General features: G+C 37.6%; 1 protein-coding gene across 8 annotated transcripts in view; it reads left to right on the top strand.

Annotated features, from left to right (window-relative positions):
- Positions 1 to 4492: 4492 nt before the first annotated feature.
- Positions 4493 to 14444, top strand: part of WDPCP (WD repeat containing planar cell polarity effector) — a 115227-nt gene continuing 105275 nt past the window's right edge. For all 8 annotated transcript variants that reach the window (XM_085054344.1, XM_085054345.1, XM_085054340.1 and 5 more), the window contains exon 1: positions 4493 to 4623. The gene's annotated coding sequence lies outside the window, so the exon portion shown is untranslated. The remainder of the gene's footprint in view (positions 4624 to 14444) is intronic.

Here is a 14444-nt window from a genome sequence, read left to right on the forward strand (position 1 = left end):
CAACTGGGATGACCAGTGGTGGAAGCAAAAATTCAGTGTAACGTAGGCCACTGACCATCTCTGGACTCACTCCAGGGGGTTAGGTAGACAGGGGAGTTCCTGGCAGTGCCAACAGGTATTTTGCCATTCCCTGCTGAAAGCTCCCTCAGTTGCAAATCAGTTGAATATTGAGAAACAGCTGGTGGGACTGTTGTGGAAATTTCTGATGCTTTTAGGGAGGAGGCTGCTGTGAAATGCAACAGCAGTGGGGATGTTTCATAAATAGAGTGCTCAACATATTTAAGTGATATTGGGTAGGCAAAAACGCCTATCCTCTTTCCCCTTCTCCCATTACCCTATACAAAAAAAATCTTGATAGGAAAAAACATTTTATAGGATGCCACAAGCACACAGTGCCAGGTATGGACAAATATACTTAAGGCCTCCAGCTTATACTGCCCATGGGAGTAGGTCAGAGGAGAACAGATGTCAGCAATTTAGTCACTATGGATAAACCTGTGCAAGGCATCTCAATGCTGCAGTATGTCTTGAGGCAGGCTCCAGGAGATGCTAAAGTCTTGTGTTCAGAAAACCACTGGACAAAAAAAATTGAGATAACACTGCTGCTGTTTACCAGGATGGCATTCCTCTCTGGGGGTGCAGCAGTGGAAAGAGAACACTGGCTGAGAACCACCAGCAGGGAAATGCTGGACGTGGCAGTAGGCATGCCAGAGTCTTTGCCTTTTGTTTTCTCATGAGCTGAAGTTGTGACAAAGATGTGGCTGCTGTAATGTCTGTGTCTCTCATGGTACTGAGAAGACACATTCCTGGTAGTCTTTAAAGAGCAGTTTCAGCAGGTCTGTAGTCTTGGAGGGTGCACAGGTATGCATACAAGACCTCCTCAGATGTGAGGCAGTGCAGTGAGTGACAGACTGCCTGAAGAATAGGTAGGAATGTGTCTGTAAAACCAGAAAACCAACAAACATGCTCTGTAAAATTATTCCTTTGCACTTAGAGTGACATAAAACATCAAAAATTTAGCTCAATTAAAGTATGAGGACATCACTTCAGGGAGGTCAGCTTAAGTGCCCTATCTGTTTGAATGTCTTTTTTTAGACAAACCCTGTGTTCTGGTGATTGCCCTTCCTCATAGATGTATGGCTTCACTAGAGCCATACTCATTTGGCTGAGTTTTCCCATGACTGCTCAATAATAGTGCAGAGAGAAACCCACAGAGAATTAATCCAGTCATGGTTGTGCTAATTTCCAAAGAAACAACTGAAAATAAGGGGAGTTTGTAATAAATGCAATATAAAACCTGTTTACATGACTGATTCTCCTCCCCACCAGTCTGACCTTACCTCATTCCAGATTTCCCAGTTCTAGCTGAAAGCATTTTTCTGAAGAATGCTTCTAGGAAAATTCCGTTTTTTATCTTGGCTATGAAAGACTTGTATGAAAGACCTTTCAATGGAAAGGGGGAATCTGTCTAAATGTGTTGCTATTGAAAGAGGATTGGTTTATGGTCACATAGTTTGATATTCTTAGGAGGACTATACATTTAATCTTTGATCTAGAAATGATTTCAAGAGTCTGCTCATAAGCTAAAAGAATTTCTATCTAAATGTGACATCTTCAGCTCCAGGTATAACCAGAAGGATTGTATTTTTTTCTGAGTGAGTTGTCTCAAATATGGTTGCACTGGATAATTTCAGGGGGTTTCTTCTGTCTTCATTTAGCTAGTATGTTATTTTCAGATAAAACAATTTGCACAGGCTCCATGCAAATGATTTTTTGATTCTGTGTTCAGGGAGGAAGTGGACTGTCCTCTTCAAAGTTATAGTGCCATATAGAAGCAAATTGTTTCCAGGGCAGATGTGTAAAATTGGGTATTATACCTGACGTATTCCAGATCATTTTAAGGAAGGTAAGGTAAATATTTATGTATAGAAAGAGTGTTACTGAAGATTTATTTCCCAAATTTTAGCAAGTGAATATGATTTGAAGCAGTTGTTTTGGCACTTTTTTTTTTAAGCTGTCATGGGGCTTGAAATGATGAGCTTAACTGTGAAAGTACGTTTCTAAATTAATATTGTAGAAATAGTAAGGGTATATTCTTGCAAATATGAGTAGAAAAAATGATGGCAATATATCCCTCATCCTTGCTTTTCAAAAACAGAGGGCAGCTGCTTGTATGGTCCTAGAAGCCCTTCCCACCTTCTTATTTTCATAGTCAAGACAACAAACTTCCTCCACCATCATTACACAGTGCCTGAGCCACTGCTTGCAGAGACTTCTGTTGACCAGTTATATTTGGCTTTTTGGTAGGGATATAGGATAATTTCCAATTCTTTCAGACTATTGACTTTCCTTAATACTGTATATCTTCAGAAATATAAGTACAAATACATGCTGTTCTCAATAACAGTGAATATGTTCAACCAGTGTTTGTTTAATGATGAGAAAAATCCAAATCAATCTATATATTATTTTTGTAAACTATGCAATTAACTAAACTCAGCCTTTATGCAGTAAACATGCATTTTGGATAATCTTTTCAATGAGAATAATACAGACATTACACCCATCCTGATATGTAGAAGATGATCCATAGGGGGAAAAGATACATGTTCATAAGTCAATTATTTGAGAATAGAGTCCTTAATTTCTTCAGGCTCTATAAAAAGAATTTTGGCATCTGCACATATTTATTTTAGAGATATAGGGGTAAATCTTCAGCACAGAGCATGGGGAGTTAACCATGGAACATTCATTAATGTTAATGGGATTTCTATGGCTAATTCCCCACACTGAAAATTTAGCCCAAAGAGATTTGAAAAGTGATGTTGAGAAGCAAGTTGGTCGGTTAGTCTCATTACTCTTGTGTTATTAACTGCTCTATCTGCCACTGGCTTTGTATGAGCACTGAGATATTATACTTAACAGTTAATAATAAAGGGATCTATGCTAAATAGACATTGTATTGTGGAGGTAAAATAATGCAGTTATATGAGCAAATTTTGGATATATTCATTAAAGAAAAACCCTGAAAAAGCATAGAATAGATGGGGGAAATTCCTGTTAAGGCGTATTTTTAGACAGCAGAAATGGTTTACATTTCTAGTACAGCTTTAGCACCAAAAGGATTTTTTATCTTATTACATAGTATTTTACTATTGGGATGCAACTTCAGAGCTGGCCAGCTTGAGCAGGGAATTGGACCCAGTGACTTCCACGTTCCTTCCAGAATAAATTATTGTAAGATTTAGACTTAGTATAGCATTTTTCTGAAAGCCTTTTTGGACCAGTTTTCTTTTGTAAAAGTTAATTGAGATAAGAGAGGAAATTCAGTTTCTGTTTGTCTTTAAATTTTGAAGAATGGTTGAAACCTGGGGAAACATAAAAAGCTATTTCATCTACTAAATGGAGAATATTGTTTTAAAAGGAAATACAGGTTCCAATGAAAAAAGTTTATCAGATTCATGATGCTCTTTTTCCGTGTTAAGGATACACAGTGGAGAATGTATGTGAAATGTGTATGTGTGTGCATACATATATTCCATATATTCTCATTTCTCTCTCTTTTTTTTTTCTTTTTTGTATCTTAGCAGTTTCCATTGCTTTTTTAGGGCAGCTGTTAAATTGCTCTTCCAGTTGCTATTCAGAGCAATCAGGAGCCAGCCATTAGAGGGTGCTTCTGCACCAAGCAGCTGTCTTTCCTTAAAACCCAATTTACTTAACTTTAAGTATTTGTAGATTTAATGAGGAATCATTTTATGTTTCCTAGAATTACCCATTTTCTTCTTTAATTTGCATTCCTTCGTGAACTACTGTTCTTGGAATTCAGAGGATTAAGATGTAGATAACTAAAGGTGATTGAGAGAAGGTGGAATGATTCAAAGCAGCAAAATTATTACATTTCATAATTGTTACTGTAAAAACAGAAGAAGATATACATGGACCCCATGCAAGTGAAAAATGGGCTGGTCTCTTTCCTAATTATTGACAGAGAGGAGCATCTGTACTTTATAGCACTTGCCACAATATTACTGCCTTGTTTAGAAATAGATTTGTTCATTATAACTCCACTGCATATATTTGCAGCAAGAATAGTTAAATAGATGCAGTTTGAAAAATTCTACCATTGCTAATAAAGATTTAAAAATAAAATTCTCAGTACAATACAACAGGTTTTTTTTTCTCTGAAATCATCATGATTCCTCGTTCAGTAGCAAACTTAAAAATGCTCTGTCTTTTCTGTAAGAATGTGCAGACAGCAGAGTAGAGAACAGGATTTATAGCCATTTGTCTTAGGAATACAAATTTAAAGCCTGCACTTCTGACCCAGGACACTGGTGCAAGGCTAGTGAAGGAGAATGGAAATAAAAAGATTTCTGAGAGAAAATTCTGCTGTTATGGAATCAGTTCCTAAGACTGATTGAATAAAAGCCATTAAAATTCAAAAGGGGAACATAGCACAAAGCAGTACATCTCAGTTTTCTGCCCCAGGAATGGTCACGAGTGCTCGGCAAAGAAATCTGCCACCTGCAAGCCTTTGTTAAAGCCAGCCCGTGGAGATGGTGATTCTGAAAATACTCCTCCCAGAGAAGTTGATACATCTTTGCACTAATTTTCAGATTCAAGGTAAGGATTTCTGATATCCAACTGCTTTTGAAAGCTGCCCAAACTTCCAAAGACCTTCTCAACTAAAATGTTGGTTGATGGCTGAAGGAACTGGCATAGAGCTTGGAAAGGAAAGGGATCAAAGCTTTCTTCAGGAGCTTCTTCAGAAGCCATATAGCCTCCTAAGCCTTAAAAAAGGTAGCAATATGTCCCTTCAGGTGTAAGTGTCTACATCTTTATTGCACCAGTATATGTTTATATGCTCATAGTAGCATATTTGTACAAAGGGCTGCTGGTACTGCTGTCTCCAGTTTTACATGTACAGCACATGATGTCTTTCCTGAGATTGTGAGGACATTTCTTCTCAAAAAGCAGAGTTTACATTGCAAGGACACATGGAATTAAAACGGGTGAATCTTCCTGACATCATATTCACTAACAACTTGGAAATTTAGAATTTGCATATATATTTAAGTAATGTGAATTTCAGCATCAGTGGGTGTGCTTTGTGAAGCTGACATGCATCGTTGTATAACTAATTTAATTCTAATTCTTCCAAGAGGTTATTTGATGCTCATTTATGTTTCCTTTATCTGTTAAAAGGTGTATATTTTTGCTTTAGTGCCTGCACTGTCTTGTTCTGACTCAAGTAAATTTTTTGTCTAATTTGAGAGTGGTACCTAGGCAAAAGTAAAACATCTTTCTTTAGCATAGACTGAATTATTGGATATTGTGAATGATTGGATATTATCCTGTTCTTTCTATATAAAATGTGGACCTTCTGAATGAATCCACAGATAACTGGAAACATGTGAGTGCTTTAAAGGTAACTCAAAACTTGGGTGTTGAAGGTTATGTCATGTGTTATGTCATGTGTTGAAGGTTATTGCTCATATATTAAAAAAAAAAATTGAATGAGACCTATGGGAACAATATAAATGCTAAGGAAATCTGTAATGCAACAGTTTATAATGTTTGCCCAGCAAACTTCAGCCCTAATCTAATGTGTTTGGCACTATTCTTGTGCAAATCACAATAGTTTTGTACCTTGGAACAAAATACTGGTGTACACACTGCTCACTAGGAGCTTGGACCAATTGACCCAGTAGTAGTTTTTCCTCTGAGCTCAATGATGACAGGATCCAATTTTTAAGTTACAAACTCTTTGAAAATGAGCTACATGGATTTTTCTGCTGTTAGCATCTTTGAGTAGCTGTTGTAAATCACTGCTTGAGTTCACAACTGGTATTTTAAAATGAGAACCAAGTAAAAATGACTGATTAATTGAAAACAGGGAGTCTGCCTAATCTTATATTTTAGTCAGTTAATTACACCTTCTGGTATTATGCTTTATAATTTTAACAGGATTGATTCCTTCAGCAAATATTTCTTGTTTTAGAAAGAGCTGCTTCATGTGACTTTTTTTCCCCCAATAATTACAATAAATCCATTAGTTAATGATGCAAATAAGCATTGCAGTGAAAAAAAAGGATAGATGAACAAATATACTGGATATTCTAACTCATGACTAGGTAGAAAGGGGACACATATTCTGATGCTGTATATCTTGTCTCCTTCAAATCTAGTCCACTAGAAAAACACCCTCAATATGCAGCTGGACTAGAAAACAATAAGCCTGAAGCCAGAGAACATATCACCAGGATTATCTGAAAAAATAGATGGCCACTTCTATGAGGAACCAATTCTCCTTTCTCTCCATAATTTGACTATATGTTGAGAAGATGCTGCAAGCTAGCTGATTGTTTCTGAAGAATTAAGAGTTGCCTAAGAGTCCATTTTACATTTCAATTTTCATTTAATACGTAATACCTATAACTTCTACTGCTACATTACTTACAGAAGCTAAGACGAACTAGTGGTTCATACCAACCAGAAGTTAAAGCTCTTGCATCCGTGAAACTGGGACTCATGTTTGGAATTGCCTCTCCATCAGTATCAATATTTAGTATATCAAGTAAAGCTACTGCAATGTTCTGGTTTTTCAGGCAGATGAAGCTGGTCATAAAGTGGCATCTAACAGTATTTACCCAATGGTGACAGTATTCTTATCAAGAGGAAATTTTTCCTTAAAAGTGTTGGATGCTACCCATTATCTGTGTGATCTCTTGCAGATCCTAAAACTCGATTTCTCTTTACTACAGATACGCAAATTTAGAAGAATGGTGCTGGAAGTTAGTAAATCTATTGTTGTCATGTTGTAGGACAGCTTTGAGACCAAAACTGTTTTAAATACTGGGCAAAGGCAGCTGCAGGAATCTTACTGACAGCTGGTCTTACTCTGCTCCCTTAAGAGGTAGAATGAAGCTGATCTGAACTTTTGACCATTTTGGACATATCTTGTTTGCATTTTAATGAGGTAGATTTCTGAAACTAGCTGTACTTATAGACCAATTATTTTACTGTCGTGGTTCTCATAAGGGTGGTAGAGTAGTTTATAGTTCAGTATTAAAATCTGCGTATATTTTGGTTTATATACACCCCCACTGCTCATCAGTTTCTTTGTAATTATGAAAATGTTTAAACAAATGCTTTTTTTTCTTCAAAGTTATTTTCCCCGTTGCATATCTGCATAATTAGAACACAACATAAACTATACTGTAACATTACAATCAGGAATTAATTATTGTAGCATGAAATTTTCATTTTTTTTTCTAACTGCAAAGGTGAGTATGGCTTAAAATTGAAAAAATACTAGTCCTTTTCATAGAAACTTGTTTGAAGATCATAAAGGAGTACAAAAGAAGAAAAGCTTTTTGTTTGTGTTTGCAATCAAATCTTTCTTAAAAGGAAGTCTGACACACAGGCATTGTAATTTTTTTAATATTACATTGAAGAAACCAAGATACAAGTCTCACTGGATTAACTAGAATTCAAGTATAGCAGAAAAAAAACATTTAAAAATAAATGCTCACAAACAAGAATCTCAACAAGCCTTGCAAAAAGCTATTCAAATTTGATTTTCAACTATTAGTAAAGCTTAATTTTTGCTTGCCTAATTTATGGCCTGCATCTAAACAAAATAGGTCAAAAATAGCTACTGGAAATTATTTAAATGTAAAAACATCTTAAAAAGGAATGCAAAAAAATACATTTAAAGGTGTTGTAGATCTAAAAATAATCCATCTGTTTGTTCCAGTAAATTTATTCAACTCATACAATATACTCAGAAATACATTTCTATTTTTAAAGGGAGCCTACAAATTTGCAAGATTTATAAATGAAATCGATGTGTTTACCAATGTTCTTCAGAAAATTCTTTAAACACATACTCAGTGAACATGCAGAGTATAAAATATTAAAAGGCCAGAGCTGTAGAGTTCAGCAAGAAATTTGTTGGTACAGCACATAAATAGAAAACTAAATAGTTGTCCATGCTATATTTTCGAGTGCTGCTCTTTAACTGACATCCATACAGATCTGGTTAGTTGTGCAATAGCTCAATCTGAAATACTGCATAAAAACATAGAAGAATCTTATTTGTTTAGGTACAAATATAGTTAAAATTCAGATTGAGCTGTGGTTAACCCATTGCTTTGGACTTAACTGTTCTGATCACTGTTTATTTCCTAGCAGCCCATGCTGCAAGGCAGCTGATGAAATAAGATGCCAATTCATAGAGGCATAAATGGAAAGAAACAATTTACATCTGCTGTCTGTAGCACTACTGTAAACTCACACATTTACATCATTAATTTTCAATGAGAACTGGTGTTCTAAGTTTAAAGACCTGCCAGCATAAATGTCCTTGCAAATAGGAATTGCAACAATGGTAGGGCAGAGGAGCAAGGACTTTTCCTGTGCTTGCATTATTTGCAGGTCCTTCCACCTTCTTTCTGCTTAGCTTAAAAAAAGAGAGATACTGTTTTCTTCTCTGGCTGATAAGAAATAACTGTTACAAAATTTTATGACCTACTGACCTTTAGTATTGAAAAATTGGGTTATTTACAACAGCAATCACTATCTAAAAGAATGTCGTAAAACAGCTTGACATTTAGTACTTCTGTAATTGCCTTATGTCATGTGTCAGCACTAGATATCTGTAGTTTGGATCACTTATCTGCTATCTGGTTTATATAAAGGCCTTCAGGGTCTTTATCAAAATGTGTATATGAACTTTTCACTCTGTGAAGTAAAAACCTAGGTCAATTATATCTATTTTCTGTGACCTTCTTAACTTTTCACACCCACTCTGTCTGAGAGTTGTTACAGATTGTAATACTTGCCTGCAGTATCAATTGGAGAACAGTTCTTAGCTTCATTAGGGTTGTCAGAGGTGTGGCTGATACATAAACTTAAGTGTCTTCTTGACAAATGGCATTACCACCCTCAAATTAATTCTGCTTCTCCGTTGTTAATCTTATTATCTGTTCGGTTAATCAATAGCTGTCTTTCGAAAGAGTGAACCAATACTGTGTATTGGAAGTGTGTTTCTGAAGGCAGGAGAATTCAGTTTCTGGTCCTGTCATCTTCTACTTGAGTGATAACTCAGCAAAAACCGTGCCTCAGTTTTGACACATGAACAATCAATTTGGTGGCAGCAAGTTACCCCCATATAGATTTTCTGTAGTATTTTTGGATGTGTCCTTGAACTTTAGCACCCTCTATCTAGTAGTCAGAGTTTTTAGTTCAAAGATCAGAGGATGAACTGGACAGATGTCTAAGCCAACAATTCCCATTTTGAATAATGGTCCATGTGCCTTTTTGCCCAATTAATTGTGCAAGAAATAATTGGTATCAGCTGGAGATAAAATGTTTGTTCTGTTTTACAGAACATTTTTTACAGTCTTTACAGATTTTCAGTGTTCTTACTTTGTGTCAAATAATCTTAATGTACTTAAGGAGCTATATGTATATTTTATAGTTAAACATGTAAATATTTTAAAGTATGGAAACTCAGTAAATCGAACTGTCATTGCAAAAAAAAAGGATTATTTTCAGGCTCACAAAACAATAAAACAAACCTCACAAAAATAATTTAATGGAACATGATACAGCTTCGCAGCATATGGGAATAAATTTACAATGTATAGTTTTCATGCCAGAATTCTTGAGTTATCAGATAATGTATTTCCTTTCCATGATTATTCTGCAAGCCATATTTAGGCCTTTCTTACAATAGAAGTTTCACTGTGTATTTTGATACAGAGCGCTCTTGTGTGTTGTTCACCCATCTACAAAATAGTTTTCCTATTTAGATTGGGGAGGCTAGGATAATTAAAAGAATTTGCTTCATTCATGTGTTTGGCAAAAGTATTCTAAGTCATCAGAGTCTGAAGAGAAAAAAGTAGCAACAGTAAATATTTGCCTAGAGATTCAGATGTATGATAACTGATCAACTTTTTGTGTTCGTTGAAAATATTCTCAAACCAACATTTTAATATGAACTATTATGCACTGAATGGATTTACAGAAGCATGCCTGCATTCCTACTTCTTGAAATCAGAGGTTGGTCTTAGTGACAGGGGATCTGATTTTCATTTATACTACAAAATCTACACTTCTTTTCTCATTGGAAAATGGATTTAAAGAAGTAAATGAATATAAGAATGAAGCCCACTGTGTTGCTGAAGACAGCCAGGATTTCAGGCAGGGGTTTCAGTGCCAGAAGCAGTAATTGTGAGAAGAGACTGGCCTAGGCTCAGGAGGAAATAGCTGCAGGGGAGAAGGAGTTGGAGCTCAAGAAGCATCTAAGAAAAATGGAGGAAAAGGAAGATGAGCCTGAGCCTGTTTGTGGAGGGGAAGGTGCAAAGGGAGCAAAGGTATCGGGGAGCAAACACAGTATAAGAGTGGGGATTACCAAAGCCGGCTTGCACTTGCCATTACAGAATGGATTAATAACCTATTTGTTTCAAATTGGATTGGGTCAGGCTTTTGCTTTGTGTAGCCATGGCATTTTGGATCTGATAGGAGTGACAGAACAGGATTCACTGTTATGCTTAGCCACAGTCTCACTGGAAATGAGACTTGGCCTGGGTGCTGTTTGTGAGGCACTGCAGAGTTCCAGTGATGGAACACACATCTCAGGCTTTGCCTGTGCAAAGTGAAAGATGAAGACTAGAACCTCTTACCAGAAATTAAACTCAAGCTTCTGCAACTGAATGAATGAAACATTTAAGAATGCAGTCCTGTAGCTTATATCCTGCATAGGTAACAGAATTACTGTCCCCTGCATTCCAAAGAAAGGAGGCTAGATCACAGTGCCACCCTTGCACCCCTTTAACTTCTAACCTAACTGAAACTACGTCACTCTGTGCTATTTCTACAATGCCTTACATGCAAACATTTGTGAAATTTGAAAGTGGTCTGACTGAAAATTCAGAGCTGATGTTACCAATGAGCCCATTGGGCCAAGGCTTTAGAAGCTGATAGGACTCCCATAGTCAGCAGATGTCTACACAGGAGCAAGGGGCTGTTCACATGTGCCCATCTTGTACAGATGAGAACTTTGCTAGATCATCCAGCTGAGCACAAAACAACATTCCCCAGCTGAGCTATCCCTCTGTGTTCCTCAATTCTGGTGCAAAGACAGTCTTTCCTTGTGCCCACCTCCATTTTCAGGAATTACATATTTTTGACAATTTCTTTTGTGAGAAAACAAAGCAGATTACTTTTAGCTCATTTAGATCAATGAATTAAAAACTTTAAAAGGTTAGACAGAGACACAGACATAAGCATCATTTTCTTAAGAAACAAATTAAAACTATCAATATACGTGTATAAATTAGGCATTTTCCTGTAATTGCTGTGCTGCTGACTTTTGGTGTAATAACTTGTAGATGTGAAGGAAGAATCTGGATTGTTTCTGCTTAATGCCAGACTACAAAATGAAGTTTTACAAATTCTCATTATTTTACTTACTTTATTTCAGTATGGGTTTTATTATATATCAAACAGGCTGTGGCTTCATACAACTGTAAAAAGCTGAAGCCTGTCTTATAAGATTGGGAGAATGTTTTGCATTTTTTATCTGTGGGAACATGATGGAGAAAAAATTTGACTGGTCTATTTTTAAATTAAGAATTACATTAAATTTTATGTCGATTTAGCTAAAAATGTAAAAGATAGTATGTCTAAAATTTTTTTTTTTATGTTTTATACAAAGAAATTGTTTTATCAGTTTAAAGCATAGAGCAAGTAGCTACTGATCTAATGCAGGTAGTTCAATCTAAACTTCAGCTTCCAGAGTCAAATACTACATTTTTGAATCATACTTGTGCTGCAGGGAGTTTCTCTCCTTGGTGAAGGAGAACTTGGTTGCAAAGAGGAAGAAAAAACAGGCAGTGATTTCCACTCCAAATAATATGTCACAGAAATAGAGAAGGTGTTGCAGGATGACTTGATGACTTACCTTGTTTGTTGAACATTAAGTGTCTGAGTTAAAAATTAGCCATTGTGAATGAGCTGTAGCAATGCAGAGATTGGATGTTAACATTTGTGAGGTGGAAAAGGGGAGGCAGACCTAAGATCAAGGATAGTCTGCTCTGGCATCTATAGCTAGTAGAGCTATTGCATAATCAGTCCAAAATCAAATGAAAAAAATAAGTGTTTTTGTGAATTAGAGTCCATTGCAGCTATTACATTTTCCATTTATCTGAAAATAAATTAGACCTGCGGAATATGAAAGCAATCTGGGTTCTGCACCTGGGATGGGGCAACCCTGGGTGTACAGACTGGGGAATGAGAGGCTGGAGAAGGAGAGTGCTGTGGGAAGGGACCTGGGGGTGCTGGTTGGTGGCGAGTTGGATATGTGTCAGCAGTGCCCTGGAGCCAGGAGAGCCACCTGTGTCCTGGGGGGCATCAGGCACAGCATCGCCAGCCAGGCAAGGGAGGGGATTGTCCTGCTCTGCTCTGCTCTGGGGCAGCCTCACCTCCAGTGCTGGGGGCAGCTTTGGGCACCAGAAATATAAAAAAGGCATTAAGCTGTCAGAGTGTCCAAAGAAGGGCAATGAGGATGGTGAATGTCTTGAGGGAAAGCAGTATGAGGAGCAGCTGAGGGGACTTGGTCTGCTCAGCCTGGAGAAGAGGAGACAGAGGGGAGACCTCATTGCAGTTACAACTTCCTTGTGAGGGGAAGAGAAGGGGCAGGCAGTGATCTCTGCTCTGTGGTGACAGTGACAGAACCTGAGGGAATGCCCTGGAGCTGTGTCAGGGGAGGTTTAGGTTGGATATTAGGAAAGGGTTCTTCACCCAGAGGGTGGTTGGACACTGGAACAGACTCCCCAGCCTGCCAGAGTTCAAGAATCATGCAGGGCCAGGAGTTGGACTTCAGTGATCCTCCCAACTCAGGATATTCTCTGATTGTATGATTCCATGGAATAGGACAACACAAAAGGATGGCCTGTGACGATTCTTATAAAATAATTCCTGGTATTGTGTTATTTGTCAAGAAATTCTGATGCCATGTGAGTAGTGAAAATGCATTCTGCAGTGTTTTCTTTGATTTGGGCATTTTGTCCTATAACCTCTGCCCAACCCTTCATCTGAAGCACCTCATCTAGTACATGCACAGGTGCCATTGCAGCACTTTTGTGACTTTGCCATGGCATAGAGGGACCTGCTCCTGACTGGCTTTGTATTTTACCTTGTTTCTACTCCTCGGAGTGTGCTCCAAACAGCAACAGTATTTTGGAGGGATCCCCCTTGTTCATTGCTCTTTCATTAGGAACGCTGGGTTTCTTGGAGCACATTTCTGGGCCCACCTTCAATGGAACATGCAGATGGTCGCCACAGGCTGCCCTGTAGACTGGCAGCTACAGGGTTTATTCTCAGAGGGACACTTAAGGTAGTGTTGTCACACCAAGCCATGCTTCTGGCCCGTGAACCGCAAATTTCAGATGGTCTGTTGTAGTCAGCATCTCCTGTTTTCTACCTCTAGGTTGCACCTAGCGTGTTTTCAGAGGTCGAGTTTTTGGAATGCACTCACCCTGGGAGCTGAGCATTGCCTTTCACAAGTACCCCACTCTCCCAGGTGACTATGGAAAGAGAAGAAATGCAGCACCAGTGCCCCAGATCACTCAGGCAGTGCATAGTTTCTACTTATTTATCATTACAGCACCTGTGTTGGAGGTGTCAGAGAGGACCCTTGATATCAATTTCAGCATTTGTTGATGTGATAAAGTGGCCAGGCCGTTATTTTCTGTATGAATGGTTACTAAACTGAAAATTTCTTTTAAACAAAACAATCCTCACATCACACAGATACTGGCACAGACTGACCATTGCAAAACATCTCCATTTGTCAGTAAGCTTTTGCAACCACTCAAACATCCCTGTTGTTTGTGGTGACATTGTGAAAGCAGACAGTAAATGTTGTGTGAGCCAGAAAAAGAAACATTCCACTTTTACCTTAACAGTAGAATTATTTCAACACACTTTCTCCAAATTCGAATAAATTTTAAAGAGGGAGGGATAGAGTCCTTAAAGCTCAATGGGAGGAATTTTTATACATTTTCACACCTACCCTCTTTGCAATAGCAGTGCCCAGCTCGTGGAGTTGAAGGAATATTGTAAATACTGAGAGGCACTTTTCAAATCCAAAAAGATCGCTTTGTCATCATCATCCTCATCCCCACTGTGCTGGAATATAATGATGTGGAAAATTATGAGATGTAGTTGCATAACTCTGAAAGTTGACATGTATTTCTTCAAAAGGAGCAAGAGAAAATAATTCCTCTGAACAAAGTATTCAGGCTTGACGATGCCATCTTTTGTTATATGAAGCAAGTTTTCTCTCTCTTTTTTTTTCACCCTTGTAGACTATAACTGATCAGAAGGCATTTCGGATTAGAGTTTGTTAGACTGAAACAGTATTTTTGAGCAGC

This window comes from Lichenostomus cassidix, chromosome 3 (assembly GCF_008360975.1).
Source record: "Lichenostomus cassidix isolate B80296 chromosome 3, HeHo_3.0, whole genome shotgun sequence".
Taxonomy (NCBI): Eukaryota; Metazoa; Chordata; class Aves; order Passeriformes; family Meliphagidae; genus Lichenostomus; species Lichenostomus cassidix.